The following is a 24,517-nucleotide window of genomic DNA, read 5'->3' as shown; positions in this document are numbered from 1 at the left end:
CAGGCTTTGAGTGTCGTGTGCGGCGGACGTCCTTGTCGTGCGTACGCCTCGTTTGCTCGCGCTGACCGCGTGTTTTATTTTGAAAAAAAAAAAAAAAAAATATAACTGAAAGGGAAAAGAAAAACAAGTAAAACTTGAAAATCTGCAAAAAAAATATAGCCAAAATAAGAATTCCTCCCAACAACAACAACAACAACAATACTTTGAAAATCAAACGAAACTCCAAAAAAAAAAGAAATTTTTGTTTTTCCTGCACGCAGCCAAAAGAAAAAGGAAAGGAAAATATTAAGAAAATAGAAAATCAAATTCCACAAAGTGTCTCAAAAACACACACAAAAAAGAAAATAGAATAGAAGAAAAAAAAAATAGCCCAAAAAGCTAGCGAAAAAAAAAGAGAAATAAATATTTAAAAGAAATAAAATCGACGGGTTTTTTTTTATACAAAATTTTTTTTCTTGCATTTTTTTTTTCTTGATTGTTTCTATGGTAAACAATTTAATGTGCGTGTGAAAAATCTAATACACAAAAAGAACAAGTGGCAAACAATAACAACAACAACAAAATTCAATAATAACAAGAGGAGCAACAACAACAACAACAACCACAACATAAACTGCAAAAGGGAAAACGGAAAATCATCATCAAGGTAGCTCGCATTCACAGTGAATTTTCTGCTTTTCTTTAAAACTTTTTACACAACAATATGGCCAAAAAAAAAACAAGAAGCAAAAAAAAAAAAAGTGAAAACGACGCAAAGAAACATGGATTGGTAGGAGGGTATGGGGAGAAAGGGGAAGAAATGTACTTCTTTTATGGTCCAATTTTCGGGGTACATTCGCTCCTCTCCTCCAATGCCAAGCATTGCCGTTCCACTCGTAGCCACCACCACCTCCATTCTCCTCCTCCTCCTCCTCCATTCCCCTTTGCCTTTCACTCACCAAATCATCATCAATTACTTAGCTTACAAAAAACAAAAAAGGGAAAAAATAAATAAAAATAAATAAATAAATGAATAAATAAAAAAAAAATGAAGAGAAATAGAAAGAGAGAGTGAAGCGAGAGAGAGAGAGAGCGATGGAGTTGGTGAAAGTGATGTGACGAGGGTGGTCACAAGGGAGAGGGGGGAGAAAAGTAACAGGCTATCTGCTAAGGCCTAGCCAAAAGTTTTCTCTCTCTAGTGGCTATGTATGTGTTATCAACACACCAACACACCAAGGCACACAGACAGACACACGCACACACACATTTTTAGTTTATTAGCTGTGCGTGTGTGTGAGTTCCAGTCTGTTAAAAAACGCGAGATGTTGTGCTCTTTCTTTTTTTCTTCAATTTGTTGTTGTTGTTTTTGTTTTTTTGGGCCCTGTTATTACATATTATCTTTTTCGGTCCGATCTGTAGGGCTGTGTGTGAGTTTTTGACTCGCTTTTTGACCCTTGCCAGGGTCACACACACACACACACACACACACACACACTATATATACAGGAATATGCATAGAATGAGGGAAGGATAGACAGAGTGACAGTGAATGAGAGAGAGAATGAAAGAGGGAGAGAAAGTAAGCAACTAACAAAACAGCAGAAGAGACGCCTACCAACAGGGTGAGAGAGAGAGAGCGAGAGAGGGAGGGAGGGAGGTACAGAGAACCAGAGAGAAATTCAGAGAGAGAGAGACTATTAGAAGAGTTGTATCTTTGACACCTTTTTCGTTTTCGAAATAGGTAAACAATGATTTAACTCTGTCCCATTTTTGGTTAGACCTACAAACACACTATTAGAAATACTAAATAAATTAGACCGATTTGTTATTCAAAAGTAGCTACATACATATATATTCTTGATCATCATAGATTCCCAAAGCTCCTACACACGTTTAGTAGACAATTTTTTTCAACTCGAAATAGAACGCCTAAAAGATTTGATAACTCATTAAATTTGTTTTAATCTTCTTGAGAATATTCACATTGCCCACATGGCGTATGGGTAATGCGACATTTAAAAACAATCCTAGACATGGCCAGATAGTAAGGAGAATGTCCATCATTATAATTTTGTCTATTTTGTTGATTTCTTTCAAAATTTGCCTTCCCTCCAATCACTAATCCTGTGCATTTACCTCAACCTATGTGTCGTATGAGCAATATTACAGTTGGGATCAATAAATTCATTTCGCTCCTCTTAAGATTTTGAGATTTCCATTTCTAACAAACAAAAACACATATGCGATGTATGTATGTATGTATGTATGTACATTATGTATGCCGATTGTTTGTATGTACTAGAAGTTCGAGAAAAAAAGAACAACAAATATCACAACACACTTGGAAAATTTAATTTACTTGTTTTGTTTTGTTTTTATTACACAACATGAAATCTTCATTAAGTGTAATTTAACATGAGTTTTTCCCACTTCTTCCAATGAATAGGAATACACAATATTTGCACATCTTTTGTATATACATACATACATATATACAGATCTAAACAAAGACGAATTGCTGCTAATAAAAGTTTCCTTGCGAATGATCTGGAAAATTCATTTTTAATGTTAATTCCTAACCCCAAGAAATACTGCATTGATTTTTCCAAAAAGAAAACTAGAGAACATTAAAAAGCTAAATTTGGAGAGTTTTTTTTTAATATAAGGACTTATCAGTTACTAGCTGGACAAATGTATGACCGAAAACAATCCTTCTAATACTCTAACTCTCTTCTTTTGAACATTTTCTATTAACTCATTCATTAATTTTCAATTGTAAATACAATTTCTCAACTGGCAAATTCCAATATGAATTCCTAGTATTGTATATTGTAGAATCTTTCTCCAGAATCGACAGCTAAGACATGGCATATCATCCGCATAATGTATCATCTTCATAATCATTGAAGCAATGCAGATTTCCTTGAACTCGCCCAATAAATGGGAATCCAAGCCAATGAGGAATTCCAAATTCACCATAATCTAGTTATTGAAACTAAATCCAAGACAAGTCAATGGTTGCAGTTGCATTCACTTCATTCGCTACACCTATTCTTGGTATGAATGAAATTGGTCGAAAGCATGACTAACAATGGTTATTCAGAGAATTGTGTAAGAATAATTCTTAGGAATTTGCTTATGTGTCTTAAGTGAAATCGAATTATCCAAGCGATTCGCATGAAAATTCTTGTATAATTTCCCAGAGATCAACATTAAGTTTAAAATTTATGCAAACGGGTTTTCAAATAGTTTAAAAGATAAAGCAATGGAAAATTGTATTACAATCCCAATTGTAAGTTATTTTTTTGCTCTATATATTGATTGATACACTTGCGACTATAAGTATACGGCCCTAAATGCTTTTTATTGACTCTCTGTACATATATATTCATTCTTGATGAAACAAATTCATATCTCCAGGTGGGTCTGTTCGTCTGTCTGTCTGCATCAATGCAAACTTTACATTTGGATTTGGAGTATATAGATACTTCAGGGGTTGAACACTTGTATCTGACGGATCAGACGGACTTTTCTTAATAACTAAATTAATGACTATGTTATATTTCCTTGTGATCGGATGACTGTAGGATTGACTGTGCTTATCGAACTAGTAAGTTAACTCTTCCATATCATATCCATATCAATCTGTCATATAATATGTATATATCACTTGAAGTTCAGAAAAAGATGAAACGTTTATCCGCTCTGATGTCTGTAGGCAAGGAGAGAGTATCAGAGAAACTGCCAAGGATATACAAACTTCGGCACCCTGTTTTCTTGTTCGTATTCATAAATTTCAAGTCTGGCTTTCTCCGATATGCCCCACAGTTGGCAAACAGTTCTCGATAAAAGTTATTTCAATCTCATATTTGATCCCTTTGCTGAGAGCTGCGAAATTTGGTGCTGAGTGTGTCGTTCGGTCTATGCTTAAATAATTGCAATTTCCACAATTTTCAACGAAAGAAATGAAAATGTTGCCTTGCGAGGGGAGGGGGAGGGGCGAACCCCTATACCCAATAACCCATAACCGCTCTTGCGGCGCGGCGTCTCTTCGCCCACCAAACCAAAAATTCTAATTACATCTGGCAAAAATACAAAAAAAAAAGGAAAAACAAAAACAAAACCCCCCCACCCCCCAAAAAAAAAAAAAGAAATAAGAAACAAGTACAACAAATTTGAGAGAGCGCAGCGTGGACTATTGTGTGGGTGTGAGAAGAGAGTGGGGGACGGAGAAGGAGTTGGCGGAGGAGGCCTGTATAGATGGCGGAAGAGGTAACGGAGGGGACGGGGATGGGGGATACACTGCAAAAGGCAACGCAATAACAGTACTTTCTGCTATGGGGTGAAATTTATAGACACATGAAAAGTGCCACACGCACACTCGGCCCCAAAAATGCCAACAGCCACCCACCCACCCCAATCACCCACTCTATTCCCCATCCTTAATCACCTCTCTTCCTCGTTCATTCTCTTTGTCTCTGTCTCATTCTTTCTCTACTTCTCTTTCTCTTTCTATGTTTGTTATATAAACTTTATTACACACTGTCTGTATGTGTGTGTGTGTGTGAGTCAGATAGTTGCCTCATGTTTTATAGCCCATTTTATGTTATATCCCAAGCCTAGAGACGAAGCCGGGGCCAAAGTTGGCGTTTTATTTTTAAAGGCTTATGCTTTTTTACGTCACGAAGAGATACATACATACAAAGCCTTCATTCAAACTCACATCTACTCTCTACTTATACAAGACATACACAAATACATACATACATCTGTGTCTGTAAGTGGACTTGCGTGCAAGTCGTTAATTCATTTCATATCACTTACTGCACTTACGCCCGTGCGCCACTGTCACATTTTTTACTCACCCACCCACACACACACACACACAAGCAGAATGAGAACCGTTAGATTTGGAAATGGGGCCAAACAGCTGATCCCCAAAAAGCTGAGCCGCAGCTAGTTAAAGTTGAGAGAATAAGGCCAAACTGGGACACCGTTTTTCCCATTTTTTGATTATCTAATCAATCGCACTGAATCTCGATCATCCAAGGTTATTGGGGGAAACTTAGATAACACAAACAAATGCTACATGGAGCATAACTAGTTTTATGAAATAGTGACTTTTCAATGAGCATGCTCTTCTTTGGCAGTTTCTTTCATCAGCAGGCTTCATCTATCATTCTAGAGTCTAGACTTTCGAACAACAAGTCAACGCTAAAACTAGTTGTGAATTACAACTCACTTAGGCGAAAAATGGAATGGATAGCATAGCCAATTGTCCTTAGTCGATGGTTCAGTGGAGACTTACTCAAGCTAAGATACTTTTGTTACTGAATTCGATCCCTTGTTAAATTTTAAACCCTTTAAGATAGTCCTGTGGATTAAAGAATCGTTTGCCATTCAAGTCAAGGAATTGTTTTGAGAATGTTGGCATTTTGTATTGAAATATAAAAAGTTTTGATATCTCAAGAAGTTTAACGTTCTGATAGTAGCTGATTCAAGGTAGTCTGTTTGGCAAGTCCTTGCTCGAGTGATTGTGACCAATGTAAGGAATCACAACCTACTATAACTTAAATCACTTTTCTGTGAATGACCTAGAGTCGGTTTATGTATATATATATATATATTTCAAGAAGGTCACCTAATAGACAGGTTTGACAAATGTACATCATGTATGTATTATTACAAATGGATTTTGCATTCCGAATTTGTGTAAAACGTCTGTTATCTCATTTTTCGCTAATGTATCTCAACGGCCGGCCGGAGTTATGGGAGCGGAAGGAGAGCTCGGTGGCATATGTCGATCATACGTCTTGATCATGTGCTGCATACAATTGCGCAAAATCTAGAATATATATTCCCCCAGTATAAATATATACAAAAATACACAACAAAAACAAAAAAGAAACTCACTGGGACCGACTATATAGTGGACTCTTACCGAAGTTTGTATACTCTAGTCAATTTCAAGGTTCATCAATAGAAAGAGGGCCAAAGTTTAGACCGAGGGATGTGATGATTCAGTTTATATGTCAAAGTGTTGTGCACAGTCCGTATGCTCTGTCAGTTAGAGTATATAAATGGAATAAAATTGCAGACAAAGAGCGTCCAGTCGTCCAGTCGGCCACCTTAACCAAACATGTGTGAGTCGAATGGGCAAGAGCACGAGCATGTGTGCCGCCTGCTACCGCTCCCATTACCCTTTCCACAGTCCCGCTCCCCATTGCCTATAAGTTATGCCCACATTCGCCAACACACACACACACACACACACTTCTTCTCCCTCTCTTGCTTTCTTTATCTCGCACATTCATGAAAAAGTTGAATAAAAACGGTTCTTGTGTATACAAAAGATACAAAGATAAACAATAACAGGCAAAGGCAAAATGTCGACGCGTCGATTGCAACAAGAGATGGATTAACAAAGGGAGGCGGGGCAGTAAGTAGCGGGTCAGTGGTCGGGGGAACGGGGACTCAGCAGCAACAACACAATGGATATATCTGAATCTGGTAGCAGCCAGCCAGCTGGTGGCCGAAGCAGAGGCAGAGAGAAAGAGACACACAGAGACAGAGGGCGCTTATCAACAAAATGAATTTTGCTCACGAATTCGAATTGGTGAAAACAAACTGCCAAAAAAACAAAAAAAACCAAAAAAAAACCCATGGGAACAAATCATTTGGATATCGAACAAAACAACATTTGGCTAAAATTTATGATTCAAAGTTCCAAATAATCATAATTTTGGTCAAATGCTAAACGATTTTAGATGGCATGATAGATTGTTTTGCCACCAAGTCGTACACTGCAAAAGTAAAAAAGGAACAAACCTCTTTCTCTTTATTGAAAATCTATCTGATAGATCAGAAAGCCTTCTCTTTGAATGCTAGAGCCTTACTAGATAGACATTCCTTGAGGCATTTCATTAAAGGATTATTAAGAGTCTCTTTTATCATTTATTTTCATATTTCAAAAGAGTCAAAAGAGTTTATTATTAACTTCAATGCCATAAAAAGTCGGGTAATGTTTGTGCTTCACTTTAGAATATATTATTATAGGAAGTATCTTGGGATCTATATCAGACAATAGCTTAACTATATCTTCGACGATATCTTAGTCAAAGAACACTTTCAGTATTGTTACATAATGTACTGAAAAAGTAACTAGAGCTAGTTGCTGGCTCAACTATAAAGTATAAAACCCTAGAAGTATGCAATAAAAATGAATTTGAATCTCCTTTGTCCTGGTTAATTGTGATCTAAGAACCCGCCTGATATATACTCCCATTTCGTGTGTTTATTTGATCGAATCTTATCCCTTTGGAATTTATTAATCCAGATCCAGATATTTCTCAACTTGACCAACTTTTGTTGGAATTTTTGATGTAGTAGAACAAAATAGTTTATAAACCCCACAAATTTAAGTTAAATCAAACTCCAAATCTGTATTAGACAGTAAAAGAACGCGTGTGAAAAGGAAAAACCGAATTTTAGTTTGGCTAATAGAACTTTTGTTTTTTGAAAAAGAACGCCTAGCCACTTTTAGGATAGGAGCCAGCTTGTTCCACTTTGTCCATGGATTCGATTTGCGTGCCAAGCTAAATGTCAGAATATTCCGTCGTCTTCCTCTTCGTCTTTGTCACCGCCTTCGCCATGGAGCGTTTGCTCGGTTTGGTTTTGGTTTTTTTTTTTTTGTTTTGCTATACGAGAATATGGCCATGACCATGGCCACCTAGCATTGCTGCCGCCATTCGCAATCTTCGTCTTAAACACCTACGCAAACTATGGGAATGAAACGAGGATGACGCCGAGGTCGCGGACGAGAACGAGGATGAGAATGAGGACGAGGAAAGAGTAAAGTAAAGAGATTCAGCCTGGGGCGGTGGCTGCAAGTTAGGGCAGCTTATGCAGCTTTTTAGAGCTGCATATTCGAACTTTTGAGGCGCCAGGCCTGGGATATTTTTAGACAAATCCAACAAGAAAGAGAATTAGAGAGACAGAAAGAGGAGAGAGAGAAAGCGACAGAGAGGAAAGTGGTGTGTGAGAGGGAGAACAACTGGCTAAAGAGGAAAACGAGAGAAATCTATGCATCTCAGACTTGTAGGTGTGGGTGCTGATGGCGAATGGGTGTGGGGGCCAATGGCAACGTTTTGGGTCTGGGATATCAAAAGCATCAGCCACTGCATAAGTAAGATCAAATATTTTAACAATGAGAAATGCCTGAATGCAATCTGCTTAGACCTTAAGCGATTCTATATGCATAAAGACGAATACAAATACAAACACAAATATAAATACCAGCATGCACTTAATCAATAATCTCTTTTCTTATTTCCCGTCTGCATTTCTCAATATTAGTATCTCTATCTCTCTATCTGGCCATCACCCAGACCTTGAAATCTATTATGTATGCATGTATGTATGTACATATGTACATATGAATGTATGTATATGTAAGTGCCACATCGACCAAAATGGGCTGTCAAATTGCTGCCACACCCACGAACAATTTTGGCAGATTGATTAGCTCTCATAGTAAATACTCAAGCCTCTACATACATACATTACCAATAGCAATATCTGTCATTTGAAAATATGTCATAATCCCTTCCCTTCTCTCTTTCTCTCACACACTTTCCCCCGGGGGAATTCACAAAATTAACATGCCAGTTTACTTTCGTTAATCGACATACTTATCTAATGAAACAATCGAAATTTTGTTTCATTGCAGACAATCAATTTTTAATAGACATCAAAATATTTCACAATTTTCATTCCCAGAACATTTCATTTTCCAAAATGCGTTTTGGCTTAGAGAATGTTGCAATGCATTTTTCTCATTATCAATGCAAAATGGTCAAACAATTATTGTTAATTATTTGTACAGTTTTTTGTTATTTGTTTTTGACTTAATTGACAAAGTTGTACAGAGGACTTTAAAGGATTGTAGAACAGCAAAATGAATTTTGAATTTCCTCAATCAGTGCTAATTGTTCTTGAGTTTGCAATCTAAACACAATTGAGACTAGAAATTTTTATTTATCCGACATGACACGCTCAGCCTAAAGCAAGCACCTTGATGACCCAGAAACTGCAATTGCTTGGGCCAATCAATTCAAACCAATTCGATAAGCCCTTACATTTGCAAGCCGAATCATTCTTCGGGTTTCAAATTCCATTCTTCATAGTAGTCAAAATTGGTGGTAAACACAAAAGGTAGAACTCCTTTTAGAGTTGTTCTTCATCTTATCGAAGACTGTCTCCAAGAACCATGTTTGGCTCTTTGGGAAAACCCAAACTAGTTCTGGACCCTACTTTAATTTCGACTTCGCAAAGAAGTTAACTTTAGCTGAGTTCTTCCATTTCGAAATCGTTATTTCCTTGGACATATTGACTCATCTTTTCATGCTGGTCTAGAATATATAGATATACATATAGAGATTGTGACACCTGACACATTGCGGGTTATGTCCTTCTGCAATCTGTCCCTGCATTTGAATGCCAAAATTTAGGATATTGGGAATGATAGAAGGTATGATAAGGATTCCACTCTTGTCTGCTACCTCATTAGGTAGGTCTAGGATGAGCTATCTTCTTAGGTTGTCCAGCAGGTTGAAGGCCAATGGATTAATCAATGCTGTCAATATGCGCTGTGTGGAAAAGGTTAGCATCAAATGATATGTATGCCTAATAGATATGCAAGCAGTGCTTTAGATTGCCTCATAGAGCCTTGAAGATTGTGTTAGGGTTAATCTGAGTCCCATTAGCCGGTAGGTAATTCCGTAGTCTTCCGTCCAGTAACTTCCAGCCCAAGTAGCTAATCGTGGGTCTTAATTTTGGGTCTTTATTCCTTCTGGTCCTCATCTAACTCATGTTAAAGCAATAGTTAAATAGGAATCAAACAACTCATCAACTCACTTATATTATTTGGTATATGGCATTGTAATTTACAAATAATTAGTACTATTAGTTAGTGTATTCGATCAACTAAGCGAGACTCTAAACATTTCTAACAATCGAGTGAAAAACCGCATCAAAGACAATTCATTCATATGTCTCTACGTATGTATTATCCATCGATGTAAATGCTTGTACATAATATCACTCTGAGTAGATGGACTTTGAGCGGACTTCTGAGAGAATTTTCATTGCTAAACTGCTTGTTAATTGCTTATACTTTTATATAGGGTATAGGAAAAGTTGGCACTGTGTATGCTTAAAAAATGTAATTTTTTGTTCTTCTTCTCTTTGTTGTAATTGAAAATTGGAAATTTTGTTCATTTTGACTTTGGAGCAGGGATGGCAATGAGGGAGGATGATGATGATGATGATGATGATGACGTGCCGCAAGGGTCGAGGATGTGGAAATGAAGATTGGTTTGCCCATTAACAAATGAATCATTGAGCAGGCAGAAATCAAGCAGGCAGCAGAGATCAAAAGGCACGCGGAATGGCAACTCACACGGGGCGCATTCTTAATGAGCAGACCGAAAAAAAAAAAAAAAAAAAAAGAATAAAGTAAAAAATAAAAAAATACAAAATGCGAAACAAGAAGAAAAAAAGTAAAAAACAAAGGAGAAGGCAAAAGTAAAACAGAAAAGGCAACGATGAGTGGAGAAGAAAAAAAAGAGGAAAACTGTGAAATTGCAAATCTTTGATATTAAGATGATATAGCCACCATTCGCCTTGCACTCCATTTCCCTGCCCCGACCCTCCCTGCAGGAGTTGGTGGTGTGGTTGGGGACCGTGGGAAGGTACATATACAACTTTTACGCTCGTGTCTGACCCAAAACCCGGACCCACTTGATTTATTTATTTGTAGGTACTCAATTTTTGTTTCTTTCTTTTATTATTTTTCTCGATTTGCCGATTTTCACAATTTTCCTCAATTTTTTTCTTTCTATTTCTATTTCTTATTCTTTTTTTGGTTTTTTTTTTTTTTTATTATTTTTTGCTTTCCTTTCATTTCATTCTTGCTGCCTGGCGCAATTTCGAATTATTTATTTTTGCGGAACTTAATAATTTTCGACAAGCGAAATCGTAGAAAACACGCAAAACAAATAGCCACGCCAAGGGGAATGCCAAATAGCTAAAGTTGCCCCAATATTTTATTTATTTATATAACGGCCAACACACAACACCAACAACAAAGAAGGAATGAAAAAAGAAATACAAACACAAACACACAACGAGTGAGAAAAACAAAATGATAGAAGAAAAAAAAAGCCAAGAATAAAAGTCGGCCGAACTAGACGATTTCTCTACATTCCATGGAATAAAAGCTTTACTTTTTTTAACCTCCCAGAGGGCCATTCGACATTAAGTCAGATTTAATCTAATGCAGACAAGAAGACGTTTTCGATTCAATATTATATAGGCCGAAGGAGAAACAGTTCTTATGCGAAATGGATTAACTCTAGCAAATTTGTGATTTTGAATATTTTTGAACATTCGAAACTAGGCCATAGGCTCCATCTATGCTTATCGTTTTATCATGAAAAACAATTTAAGACACATAATGGTGAACGACTGCTAAGGACTTGGTCAGAGCGAAAGCTAACTTTCCTTTTTCGTTTTCATCATGGACATTATCAATATTTGTTTGGACTTTTGATTCTTAATTGAAAGCCTAACGATTAATGAAGTAAATAAGTCGTCTCGCCGACTTAGGTATACCATACACCAGTGAAGCAAATGTTTCAATTTTATTAAACGAATGCATTTTCACATGCTTTTTACAAGCATATCTTAGTACTTCGCTCACTCAAGCACAGGAGCACCCTAGCGCCCCCACCATCCAACGGCCAACTGCGGCCTTATGGAAAAACGTTTATATGCATAACTCGACTATTTTTTGTCCGATTTCAAATTTGGTATTTTGCTGTATATTAGTATTAAGTGTGCCAAATTTGATTGCATAAGGTAAAAAAATACGGGAGATAATCAAGTATTTTTAAATTACGGGGGCGAAAAGGGCAAAATTTTTACACATACATTACTAAGCCAATATACATACCAAATATAGTGTCTCTAGCTAGAATAGTTTTTGAGATAAAGGTTTTTTTTAAATTGCGGGCGCGGAAAGGGGCGTGGCAAAAATTAAAAATAAACTTGATCATTTTACATACTACACGAGTCTATATACCAAATTTGTTAGATCTAGCTTTTATAGTCTCCGAGATCTAGGTGTTCATTCAGACAGACGGACAAGGCTAGATCAACTCGGCTGTTGATGCTGATCAAGAATATATAGGTATACTTTATGGGCTCGCTTCCTTCTGTCTTTTACATACATTTTGGCGACTTTAATATACCATTTCACCATGTATTAAAACTAAATATATTCTAAAACAATGTCACATAAAAGTTAAATAGTTTACAAAACAAATGTCACAATATAATAATCGGGCCTGTTCTCGATTCCGAGTAGATTTTTCTCTCATTGAAATGCCAAGCCAAGTTCGAAACACTTTTGTTGCGCCAGCTTACAGGGTTGCCGAACTTTATAATCATTCAAGTATAAATTTGTTTTGGACTACAAATCCTGACATTAGTTGTGAATGGTTTCTTAAACTAACTTGATTATTGTCCTAGGCAATGAAGTAAATTTTTACACAATTTTCATATACTTTACATTAAAATTATTTATCGTTCATTGGCAACCTTAAAAGGTTGACTTCCATTTCGAATGCTGTTATAACATTTTGTTTTATATCACATTAAAAGTAATTGTTCTAAGTTAATGGCTAAAACTAATTTATTTACCGATTCTTTAAACTGTTCTTAAAAATTTTACAGATTAATAGAATTTTGTAATGAGTTTGTAAGAAAATGTTCAATTACTTTTCATTCCTCATTGCCAAACGACGAATTTGGCTCGAAATGGGAAGCAAGAACAAGTCTCATATCCGATTTTGACCAAAACATTCGAAATCCTTTCATTATATTGCGGAAAGCTGGTTAATAATTGCAGAAATATATTTTTTGTCTAATACTTTCAACATTACTAACTACAAAATGTGCCCATGTATGTATATATAAAAATGGAACTCCTACCGACTGTTGAATTCTGAAATTAGAACAAACATTTTTATTTGAGACTGACTTTATTGTCTTTCATAATACTCCCATATTCTTCCGTTTCCCTTGAGACACCACCAAAACATGGTTGGTTAAAGCTTCAACTGCTTCATTTGGCGCTGGTTAACTCTTGACTACGCAGTTCCTTTTTTTGAATCTGGGGGACAAAAAAGATGTCAATGGGCCAACAGGATTCTTAGGCGAATGAGTCATCAATTCGATGCAGAATAAGTTGTCTTTGGCAGTTCTATTCATATATCAATGATCATAGGTGGCTCTATGGCTATGAAATGGTGAAACTTTGCCCCTTAAACTATGCAATATGATGAAATAGTATTCAGTGCCTTGTAAACTAAAAAGTATTTAAAAACAATGCTTGCTTCGAGGATCCTTTTTCATCCATACTGTTATGAATTTTTTTTAACATTTTCTCACTCTAATCTTCGCCAGTTTTTCTCTGAGCGGTTGACAACCTATGGTCCATGCAATGAACATAAACTTTTAAGAGAACTAAATGTTGATGATAAAATGTCGTGTCGACTTAAAATGTGCTGAAAATTGATCCAATGATCAAAACCTTTCGAAAAATTGCCATTGTTTTGCCAAATTGATTTTCAAACGAAGAGCTGATGATACTTCTACAACTTCTATCCTTTTGGACTCAATAATTTGTTTGTCTAATAAGCCAACAATTGACTGCTTGATAAAATATGAAAGTTGATTAATAAAGAACCCTTGAGAAACCATCAAACAAGAAGAAAGAAAAACTATTTTAATTATTAAGTGCCAGAATCTTGGCTTTTGTCCCCATAGTGCTCATGCGTATATGAGTTCTGTTTAATTTTGCGATTTGTCTTTTAATTGGCTGGAACATCAAGTTAACATAAATGATTCGAGCATGCAATTAATTATTGCATTTGGCAGCAAAATTGAAATTCAGATTCCGAATTCGACATTCGACATGGATGAGTCGCATTTATTGTAAATTGATTTTGTTTAGCGTCAATGGCAGATGGTCCGATTTAGTGCGAAATTCAAAACCGAGACGAAGGAAATACGATATGATGACAAGGTGTGTGTGTGTGTGTATGAGTGTGAGTGTGCATGTATGCGTGTATTACACTATGAATGGGAAGAATGAATGCTTGAATAGAGCAGCCAGGCGCAGGCCGAGGACGACGAACCATTCATTATCTTCCATTGTTTATGGCAGTTGCACTACCCATATCCGAATGCATGTGTGTGTGTGTGTGTGTGTGTGTGTGTGTGTCTGTGCTGCTTGGTCAAGCAAATTAGTACAGTTACGCCTTCGACAGTTCAATGCTTGGCCTAATTGTGTGATAAATTGAATAGAATCGAACCATGTTATTATCGGACATGATGATAAAATTTGTGTTGGCAGACATTTTGTTTGTCCATCTGAGTGAAAGTCAGATTTCAGACTCTCAATAAGCGAGAATTTGGGCATAACAATGAAGAGATGCTATCGACATTGGATCGAATGACTATATCATATACCTTTGATTAACAAATGTAGTATATAAAAAGCGTTTTGTGGAAATTGGAAACAATATATGAAACATACACAAGTATAATATATATTTTTCTATATTTTAATTCTGCTTTCTCTCTCTCTCTCTTTCTCTCTTTCTCTCTGTCTGTCTTTTTCGCCTTTCGCAGGAACTACAATAAAAGTTTAATTGCAAACAAAACAAAAAAAAAACCAACAACAAAAAACTTTTAGCAACCAAAAAGTGGAAAAAGAAACGAAAGAATGGAGGAGAATCTGCTCTAAGCACACACACACACACATAAATACCAATACATACATATATAAAAAACGAAAATAAAAAACAGAAGAATAAAATTGAAAGAGAGAGAGAGAGAGAGAAAGAAGGAACAAACGAACGAACGAAGGAACAATAAAAGGAAAATAACGGCGCGTTGGCATTTATGCGAAATAAAAAGAACAAAAACAAAAAGGCGCAGCAAATTAATAAACTTTGTGCCAACTGTGCGCGGGTGTGAGGCTATATACTTCAGTATAAGTGTGCGTGTGCATGTGTGTGTGTGTGCCAAAGAGTCAACCAAAAGCAACAGCCATAACCATAGCCAGAGCCAAAGCAGGAACATAAACAGGGCAAAAGGAGAGCAGACGAAGACGAAGGGGACAGCAAAAAGAGGCATAGAGGTGGCAGGAAACCTCCTTGGCAAGGCGGAAACTCATTTGCCAACAGTTTGAAACCAACTTCCGGCCCCAACAACAAAAGTCACATTTCAAATCAAGAGAGAAGGAAAGAGAGTGAGCAGGGAAGAGGGGAAGCGAAAAAGTGCACAAAGCGCAAAACCAACGACGACGACGACGAAGCAGAAGCAGAAGGAGAAACAAAACAAGGCAGAGAAGTGAAAGAGAAGAGCCAAAGGCAAAGCGCGAAACTGAAACTGAAATTGTCGCCAAATTAAAAGCTAACAAATTAATTAAAGTTGAGCGAACTTCAGAAAACAAACAAGAAGAAGAGAGCAAAAGGAGAAGAAGCGAGCAGGAGACCAACACAATACAAATACCTTTACCTCTTTTCAACTGCTTACAACAACAAACAAAACAAAAAAGGAACAAAACACTTACATCTACACCCACACATACATACACACACTCACACACACACACACACACACACACACACAACACACATGCACACGCACAACACTAAGAAATTTTATCATTGAAGAAAACTGAAAAGAAGAGAGAAAAAAAAGAACCAAACTGCACAGCATCAATTGGTGACAACAATTTCGACAACGCTCGTCTGTGTGTGCGTGCGTGTGTGTGTGTGTGAGAGTGTGTGTGTGTGTGTGTGTGTGAGTGGGTGAGGAGTGTATTAGTGTGTGTCAGTGTCTGTCTATACATGAGAGCTAAAGCATTCCACCACAACCACCACCAAATACCAACAACCACCACCAGCCGCACCACCAGCCGCACCACCAGCCGCACCACAGCCGCCGCCATCACTCACAAGTCCAGAATCGGTAAGTTATTCACATTTTCTATACATTATATATACATTCATTAAATGTACATACATGTATATTTACCCTAATCTATGACAACTTAGTTTAACATTTGCCTAACGTTTCGAACAATAATAAATTAGAATGTTTATAGAAATGGATAACCAACAAACCAGTTGTTAAATGATTAAGCCGGGCTAAGGGTAGAGTATTAAATTTTTAGAAACTCAAAATACTTTACAAGAAATCTCTCTTTTTGTGAGGCAAACTTGAAACGCCTTTACCTTGAAACTTCATTCGTCCTTAACTAAAAGAAGGGTCCCTTAAAATAGGCTATATATCTTTGCTCAGCAACTCAATCCTCAAACCGATAAAGAAACAGTCAGATTTTCCTTCTTGAACATGAGACAGACGAATGCCAACGATCATTGAAAAATGATATGGCAAATATTGCGTATACGTCATGTTAGACCCCGTTCATTCCAGCCCAGCATTTGGAAGATTGTTTAAACATATATTTTGGTCCCTCTTGTTGAAAGGAAATGATAATGCAAGGCCAAAGACTCTAAAAGGAGTCAAACTTGATTAAAGTCATAAGCAAGAGAACTTGTCTCTAGGTTTTTTTTTGAAATTATATTTGTATATGATCAGAAATTTAATAAATTCTTTGTTTATCCTTCTGTTTGCAAACTCATAAGGGGTTATCTTTGCTATCGATTTCCAAGCCGGGCTTCTTGTCGGAGTAATAATCAATTAATTGCTATTGTGCGCATGCCATAAAGTGCATTCAAATCGCTGCTAATGACACAATGACGTTGCTTAATATACATACACGTATGTATATGTATATGTATATGTATGTGTGGGTGTACACCTCTATACAATCAAATGATTGATTGACTGATTCAATTATGGGCCAATCTGAATGCATATCATTCGAATATGAATGTCAATAAGGATCGCATTGAGAGTGAAAGGCGAGTGTAAAACACAGAGGTCCTTCCAATTGCCATCTGCATTCATTTTAATGCTTTCAGGCCAAAGAGTCAATCGATTGATGACCCCGCCCTTCCCCCAACGACGCCAACCAGCCAACCAGCCAACGAGCCAACGAACCATCGGATGTGGACATGCAAATTGCCCGATGGCTGGGTCAGCAGATGAAAAGTGCAATGCTATTGGCTAGGCAAAACGAGGCATACGAACCACATAATGGCCAAAGGCCTCTCACTCTCTCGCCCTCTCTCTCTCCCTCTCTCTGTCTATCTTTTTCTCTCTCACTGAACTAAATTGAAAACTGCTAGCCGATTGTGATTGTGAGTGAAAAAAAAAACAAACTTGATAAAATGAAGCCTTTATCAAGTGTTTACCCATAAGCCTTACTATTAAATTAATAAATATTGAAAAGCCAATTGAATATATCACCTACTAAGGCAATTGTAATTCCCATTGATATCATTTTGCAAGGATATTGAGTCTTAGTTCTTAAACGAAAGCTAAAACAATAAAAAAAGACAAGATGAAAACGATTGTTCAGCCAATATTATATTGTTGTTTGGATTAGCATCGCAAAAGACAGAACTTACACAAGTGTGAAGCACTCCTGGGATAGCAGGAGTGCCGGGTGGTGGGTGGCGGGTGACGGGTGGGCGGGGTACTGGTGTCTGTTGTCTGTTGGATACATTGTTTGCTGCTCCAAAAGAAAACAAGAAAGAAACAAAAAAAAAAAAAAAAAAAAGGCAGAAAACAGGGCCATTTCATCTCGCCTTCGTTACATTCTCCCGGAGCATCTTTGCCTCTTGTTTGCCTGTCCTGTTCTGTCATGGCCATGCCAACCGATTAACTCTATATACATACATACATACATACATACATCAGTCTGTTGGCATTATTCTGTTTCAATCGAGTCCAATGATGACCGACAATTGTATATTAATATGCGGAAAGACAAACACCAACAGCAGCAATTATTTACTTTCACTCAATTTAATACATTTTGGCACTTGTATATAGAAAAATATGCATGTAGTTAAATTAAAATTTAAATTAAATTTCATTTCAATTAATTACCTTAAATGCCACTCAGGCAAAGTAAACAGTGTGTGTAGAATTCCACAATGTTAAAAATATAAATTCAATTTATTAAAGTGGATAATTCATTCATTATTTAAATAAATATGAAACGAAGGCATATTTATGGAAAGTAACTAGAGCCATGGACATCCATCGGCCTGGACCTTCTTGTCGTACGACAGCTTTCTATCTATCATTCTGATCCAATGAATCAGTTAAAGGGTTTTGACTCACAAACATAAACTTCAAGGCCAATTATGGACAGTTCCAAATATTGATCGTTATCTTCCGAATCTTTATAGAGATATGGATAGGATTATACCATCAAATTGACCCTAGAATTCACGGTTAGTAGAAAATGGGTCCAAGGGATTACCCTCTATATGTATGGACTTTTTGTGAACAAAGATAGATGAACACATTAGGCTTAGTCGATGTGTGATGCATTCTAGGATCCTATGAATCAAGGACCCTAACGTTTCTTAAGGCGAGTAACATAAAGCGTTTGCCTATGTTCCCTTGGCCAGAAGATAGAAGACACTTGATGCACTTCACTTCAAGTAGAATAATCCAATACTTTGAGATGTTAATTTCCACATGACTTGAACGAGTTCAACGAGTATCCGTTTACTTTTTATGTGGCAATTACACAAAGTATATATATATTTTATTGTTGTTTCAAGAAAAAATCCATAATAAGTACATGCATACATACATATATGTATGTAGTTAAGTGCTTTCAGTACACAGAAGTCAGAGACTGTAATGCACACTAAATTGTTTATTGAAAAAGAAAGAAAGAAAAGGACGAGATTTTCATAATTAAATTAAAAAACCTTTTTCAATTTACTGGAAAAGCGGGCAGACTATTTGCACAATTTGCTGCTGTCAGGATGCTGTAAACGATAATGATGATGATGATGATGATGATGATGATGATGATGATGATGATGATGATGATGATGAGGAGGATGCTGGCTATTATGGAGGCAATATGAAATACTGTTGCGCTAAAGTGTTATTATTGATTGCAATTTAAATGTGGGCATACGCACACGCACACACAAATACAAATACAAAGAGAGACACACTTTCTTACTCACAAATAAAATGTCAATCGAACATGACAATGCCACTGCGTGGGAGTGGAAAATACGAGGCAAGTCTAAACAGTTAAGCAACAATACCGAATGAGGAGGCTCCAAGTCATTTCCATTTCACTCGTTAACAGAGTTTGCCAACCATTTTAATGCCAAAACTAGTTGGGAATTACAAGTAGCTTATCAAAACTAGTTGGGAATTACAATTAGATGAATTGGTATGACAAAAGAATTGCTTGCAACTTCAAAATTCGATGATTACATATTCAATTATGGATATCTGGAACTGATGAAATATCCAATCAGTTCCAAAGGACTTTAAGAAAAGCAAACCAAAATCATGTATATATATAAAGAATTTCTAAAGCAAATCTCATTTAGTTGTAGTTAGGCAACAAAATGTAGCAACTTATCAAGCTAAGAACCCTTTGCAGCAGTTGAGATCACAATTATGTCATTTGATTTAATCTGATCAATCAAATATGTTTCAGTCTACCCTCGTTGGTTGAAGCGTGGGCGTTGTGTGGTTGGTGGGTGTTTAAGCCCATGGGTGGGCATGCATTCAACGCACCTTTTCTGTGTTGTTTTGTTTTGTTTTGCCTTTTGGTTTTTCTCTTTCTGCTTCTTTTTTTTGTAGTTTTGTGCTGACAGTAACAAATAAACAGTTAATGCAGGCGGCGATGTTAAAAATAGCTTTCGATGTGTGGTCTTTGTGTGAGCATTAAATACACACACACGCACACACACACACATACACATACACACACTTATGAATATGGGAAGTCTAATCAGCATTGCAGTTGCTGGCATTGTTGCTTTTATTGTGGTGCATTTAATTGACTTTTCATGTGAAATTGAATTTCTTTGCAACTGTTGTGGTGGTTTTTGTTGTTGCCTCCTCTCTGACATTTCGATTGCAACATTTTTTAGTATCTCTTGTAATTTGTTTTTTTTTTTTTTTTTTTTTCGTCGTGTGTGTGCGTGTCAGTTTTTGTGGCCTAAAGGAATTATTTATATTTCTGTGAAATTTTAACGCAAATAAATATCTTTATTCAAATATTTAATCTAAATATTATTTTATTCACATTTGTATGGATGCATATATAACGTGTCTCTCCACCATACGCCGCCTCCTTTAAAACAAATAGAACCATGCCCTGCACCCCTGCATAATGGAATGAATGCGTTCCGCACGCCCTCAATAAAGTCACCTTACCAACCCACATAGCCCATAACCTTTCATTGTGATCCATTTCAATCCACACTATCCGCTTGTTCCATAATGGACTTCCTATACCTGGAGGAAGCACCCAATACTCACAAGCAACCCATTTCTGCTAACTTCACTGGAAGAGCTAACTTCTTTTAAGATCAGCCGCTCTAAGATCAGAAGACATTGATCAGTTCTCTTCAGGTATATTTAAGCCCCCGATCTCCGGAGGAAAGACAGTCTTAGTCCGGCCTCAAGTGATTAATAAACGAATTATAACGTTTAATTGAAACTTCTGTGTAACTAGAGCCTTGTGTGTCATCTTCCATGAATATACGAAGGATGTACATTCGTAAACGAAACTCCTAGCTGGTGCCCAAGTAGGGACCAAGACTCGTAACTGGGATAAGGCAATGGTTAGCATTTTGGTTTCATTTAAAGTATAAGGTTTGCAAATATCTATTACACAGGCCGACATGATTTTTGCTGACGTTAACTTGAGAGGTGTTCTTAACTAATTCGGGTACGCTGATTCTAACTGCATACTTGGTTTTTGTCCATCACGTCTAGATTTTGTGAAAGATCTGGAGATGTGGGGTTGGAAAATAGGCACCCAAAAGTATACTATAGAAAGTTTAAACAAAAATTTCCAACTTTTTTTTACGGATTTTAGAATATTTTGTGTAAGAAAATTAGTTCTTGTTTGCACATATAACTAATAAACAATTTGTAAGACGCAGCAAATTCCCACAATGCTTTAAAATTTAAAAGCAGACAATTCTTGAAATCCCTATAGCATACTTTTTGGTTGAAATTTTACTCATTATAGAACTATATCCAGAGTGTAAGATATTATCCATTATAACAAAGAAATAACTCTTTGATATTTTGTAAATTCATTTTCAATCAAGCCTAATATAATAGAGAGCTGCATGAGTAGTCAAAAAACCTTATTCGAATTGACAATGCTCAAAATGAGTTGAGTGAGTTCGAGTGCGAGGCCGAAAAAGTATGAGTGAGTGAGTGCTCTAGCACAGGACTCATACACACAAAGCTAAAACACATAAGAGAATTGAATGAATTGTGACAGGTAAAGAAAAGTGAGTTGGTTTCGAATGGATTCGAGTTGCCAAGTAGTTTTTCATTTCATTTATTTGTATAATAGAAAAGAAAGAGACAAAAACCAATGAAATGTAAACTGTTATTTTTTTTGCATATATTTTATTACATTTATTTCTATTTTATATTGGAATGCAAGAATATAATTTTATTTATATTTTCTGAGTTACTAGAAATAAGACAACGCTTTTCTGAAATCACATTTCTAGCGTTGGAAAATGTTCGCTCCGAAGCTGCGCTGCTCGCTGGAATACACAATATTTTGCAACTTGTCTTATAAAGCAGAGGAAAAAAATTTGCATGCAAATTCCACCAAGCCAATGGGTCAAAATCTTTTCAACGACACAAACGGAATGACTGTACAAAATTTGTAAGCTATAACTCGAATGAATTCGAATTCGAATTGTGTTAGCCAAATTTTTCATTCGGTTTTATACTTCATTCATTCGAACTTTTTTTCGTTGGATGCTGTGAGTTATGAGAAGCAATATACATTCACACTCACACACATTCACTCTAGTATTAGCAAGCACTCACTCAATTCAATTCAATTCGAGTCCATTCATTTCTTTATATGTATTGAGTGAAGCCGAGCAGCTCTCTATAATATATTAATAGGATAAAATAAAAATGTTTTTAGTACAATTTTATGCCTATATCATGGAATAATATATTGCAAATGAGGTCATTTCGAATAATTTGAACACAAACTAAGTACAGGGCCGTGATTAGCAGCCCCCAATTACTATAGGAGACCTATTGAACTTCAAACACTTTTACATGACCTCAAAACTGTCGGCCTGTGTTACCTATCAGACAACTTGAACAATTTTTTGACGAATTCAATTTGCTATTGAGAGATAAGCGCCAGTTATATACTCTCACACATGTGGAAATGAATTTATCTCTTTTGAGGCTATACTAACATAAATAGTCTATGGTATATTTGAGTTGGTTGGGATCTTTCCAATTAGGAGGTTCCCTCTTGAATTTGTTTAAAAATGAAATCACAAAACGTGTATACGTATATTCGAATCTAATGTATGCAAATATTAAATTCGAAATTTGAATTAAAAAATATAATTTAGAAAAAAAAAACGCTCAAAAAACTTTAGCACGATGCAAGCAGAAGGGGAAACAAGAACAGAGAAATGTAAAATGGTCCACACCCATTCCTCTATGGCAATCTCTCTCTCTCTCTCTCTCTTTCTAACAATCTACAAACCTTTCATTCGCTTTTTTAATTCTTTTTGCACTCTATCTCACCCTCTCTCTCACACTTTCTCACTCTCTCTCTCTCTATGTGTGTGCGTACGTGTGTGTGTGTGTGTGTGTGTCTCTTCCTTTCTGTTTTTCTGTGGCTCTTTCGCTTTCTGTTTGCAGCAGTTCAAGGCTGTTTTAGGCAAGGTCAACTGCACAAACACAAAGGTGCAGGCGGCTGCAGCCACACAAAAGCAAAGAGAAAAAATACATACATACATACATATATAGGTGAGTGAAAGTCACAGCAACACTCGTGCTCGTGTTTATGTTCAGCCTTGTTCTCTGTATTAATTGTTTAAATAAACCTCAATTCAATCCGCATGACCCAAAAAAGTATGCTATGAAATGTTAATGCTTGGTTAAAGGTCCATAATTTAATTGATTTACTCAACACTTTAACTGCATCTATAAAATAAATAATCAATTTGTTAATAACCTCACCCCACTTAAGTCAAATGAAGCTCTATTCATGTACATACATGGCGTATACGTAATGAATGAATTAAACTTGACGTATACGTAATATAGCAAATAAATCAATTAACAGTTTGTTAGTTTATTATTTGTCGTTCTGACAGTTTTTCGGATTTCAGAACTTTCGATCACTTATCTCGTATACATGGCGTATACTTAATTTACGAATGGATCTGGTTCGTTTGATATTTGATACAAATTTGTTTAGCAGCGATACTTATTTTTAGTTATCATAAGATACATAGTTCCCTAGAGATTTCAGTACTCGGTTTTTGTGTTATCTGAAATTTGTTCCTCTTTCGATCTGTTTCCACGATTATCTCTTCATTTCTTACACAGTATTTCCTTTTATCTTAAGATGACTCTAAGAATTCTCTTTAAACTTTTAAGAAAATTTAATTATGTATGAAATAGGCAGTCAAATGCTAAACAAAGTACTAGCTAGTAAACTACTTGAGCTAACTTAAACAAATTTGATTGATATTATGTTTCATTTCATTTGTTTTTTTTTTTTTTTTTTTAATTTTCGATCAATTATGATTAGTAAATTGCAGAAATTCTATAAAATGAAAGATAGATTCAAAAGTAAGTATTAACTTGCGCCAATAAAGATTCTGTAAAGATTCATTGAGCAAAAGAAGAAAGAAACCAAAAATGATTTACATACCTTAATGTCGCAGCTCTTGTTCTGTTCATCATGTTCAGATCACCCTTTTAGAGGGATAGAATAAGCGAAAGGGAAGCAAATAGAACTGGGTGCACTCGAAACGTTATTAAAATTTCGAAAACGTTGCAAATGCAGCAAAAGTTACGACATCACATAATCAACCCACACACTCACCTACAACACACATGCATAGATGAAGGAGGGGGCGGATAGGGGGTCTGCAGGCCACAAGCCGTTGCCGTATTCTCGTATGTAGACAGCTGCTGTTGCTTTGTCGCCCTCCTGCACCAAATGACCTCCTTGCCTAGTCCACACTGATTACAATGCCTGAGACACCAAGAGACACTGGGCCACGGAGGAGTGAAAGAGAGAGGCAGCCATAAGAGCAACACCAACAACAACAACAACAATAAATACTTGAGCTTTGCACAGGCCATAAAGGGCGAGTAGCAGGAAAAAGAGATGAAGCAAAAGCACTGAATGCCCCCCAACCATGAGCTTGTGGGTGTGTGTAGATCTGTGAGTGTGTGTGTGTGTGTTAGCCGC

The 24,517-nt window shown here is 36.4% G+C and overlaps 1 protein-coding gene across 4 annotated transcripts in view; it reads left to right on the top strand.

Moving 5' to 3' along the window:
• The window catches only part of LOC137583366 (uncharacterized), a 44,646-nt gene continuing 20,129 nt past the window's right edge, over positions 1–24,517 (top strand). For 3 of the 4 annotated variants that reach the window (XM_068298338.1, XM_068298337.1, XM_068298335.1), the window contains exons 1-2: positions 1–646; positions 14,737–16,083. The gene's annotated coding sequence lies outside the window, so the exon portion shown is untranslated. The remainder of the gene's footprint in view (positions 647–14,736; positions 16,084–24,517) is intronic. The other variant, XM_068298336.1, reaches the window with a different exon arrangement.

The sequence above is a fragment of the Drosophila tropicalis genome, unplaced genomic scaffold (genome assembly GCF_018151085.1).
Source record: "Drosophila tropicalis isolate 14030-0801.00 unplaced genomic scaffold, ASM1815108v1 contig_867, whole genome shotgun sequence".
In the NCBI taxonomy this organism is placed as follows: Eukaryota; Metazoa; Arthropoda; class Insecta; order Diptera; family Drosophilidae; genus Drosophila; species Drosophila tropicalis.
The sequence above is the reverse complement of the archived record's forward strand: the minus strand, read 5'-3'. Positions and strand labels throughout refer to the sequence as shown.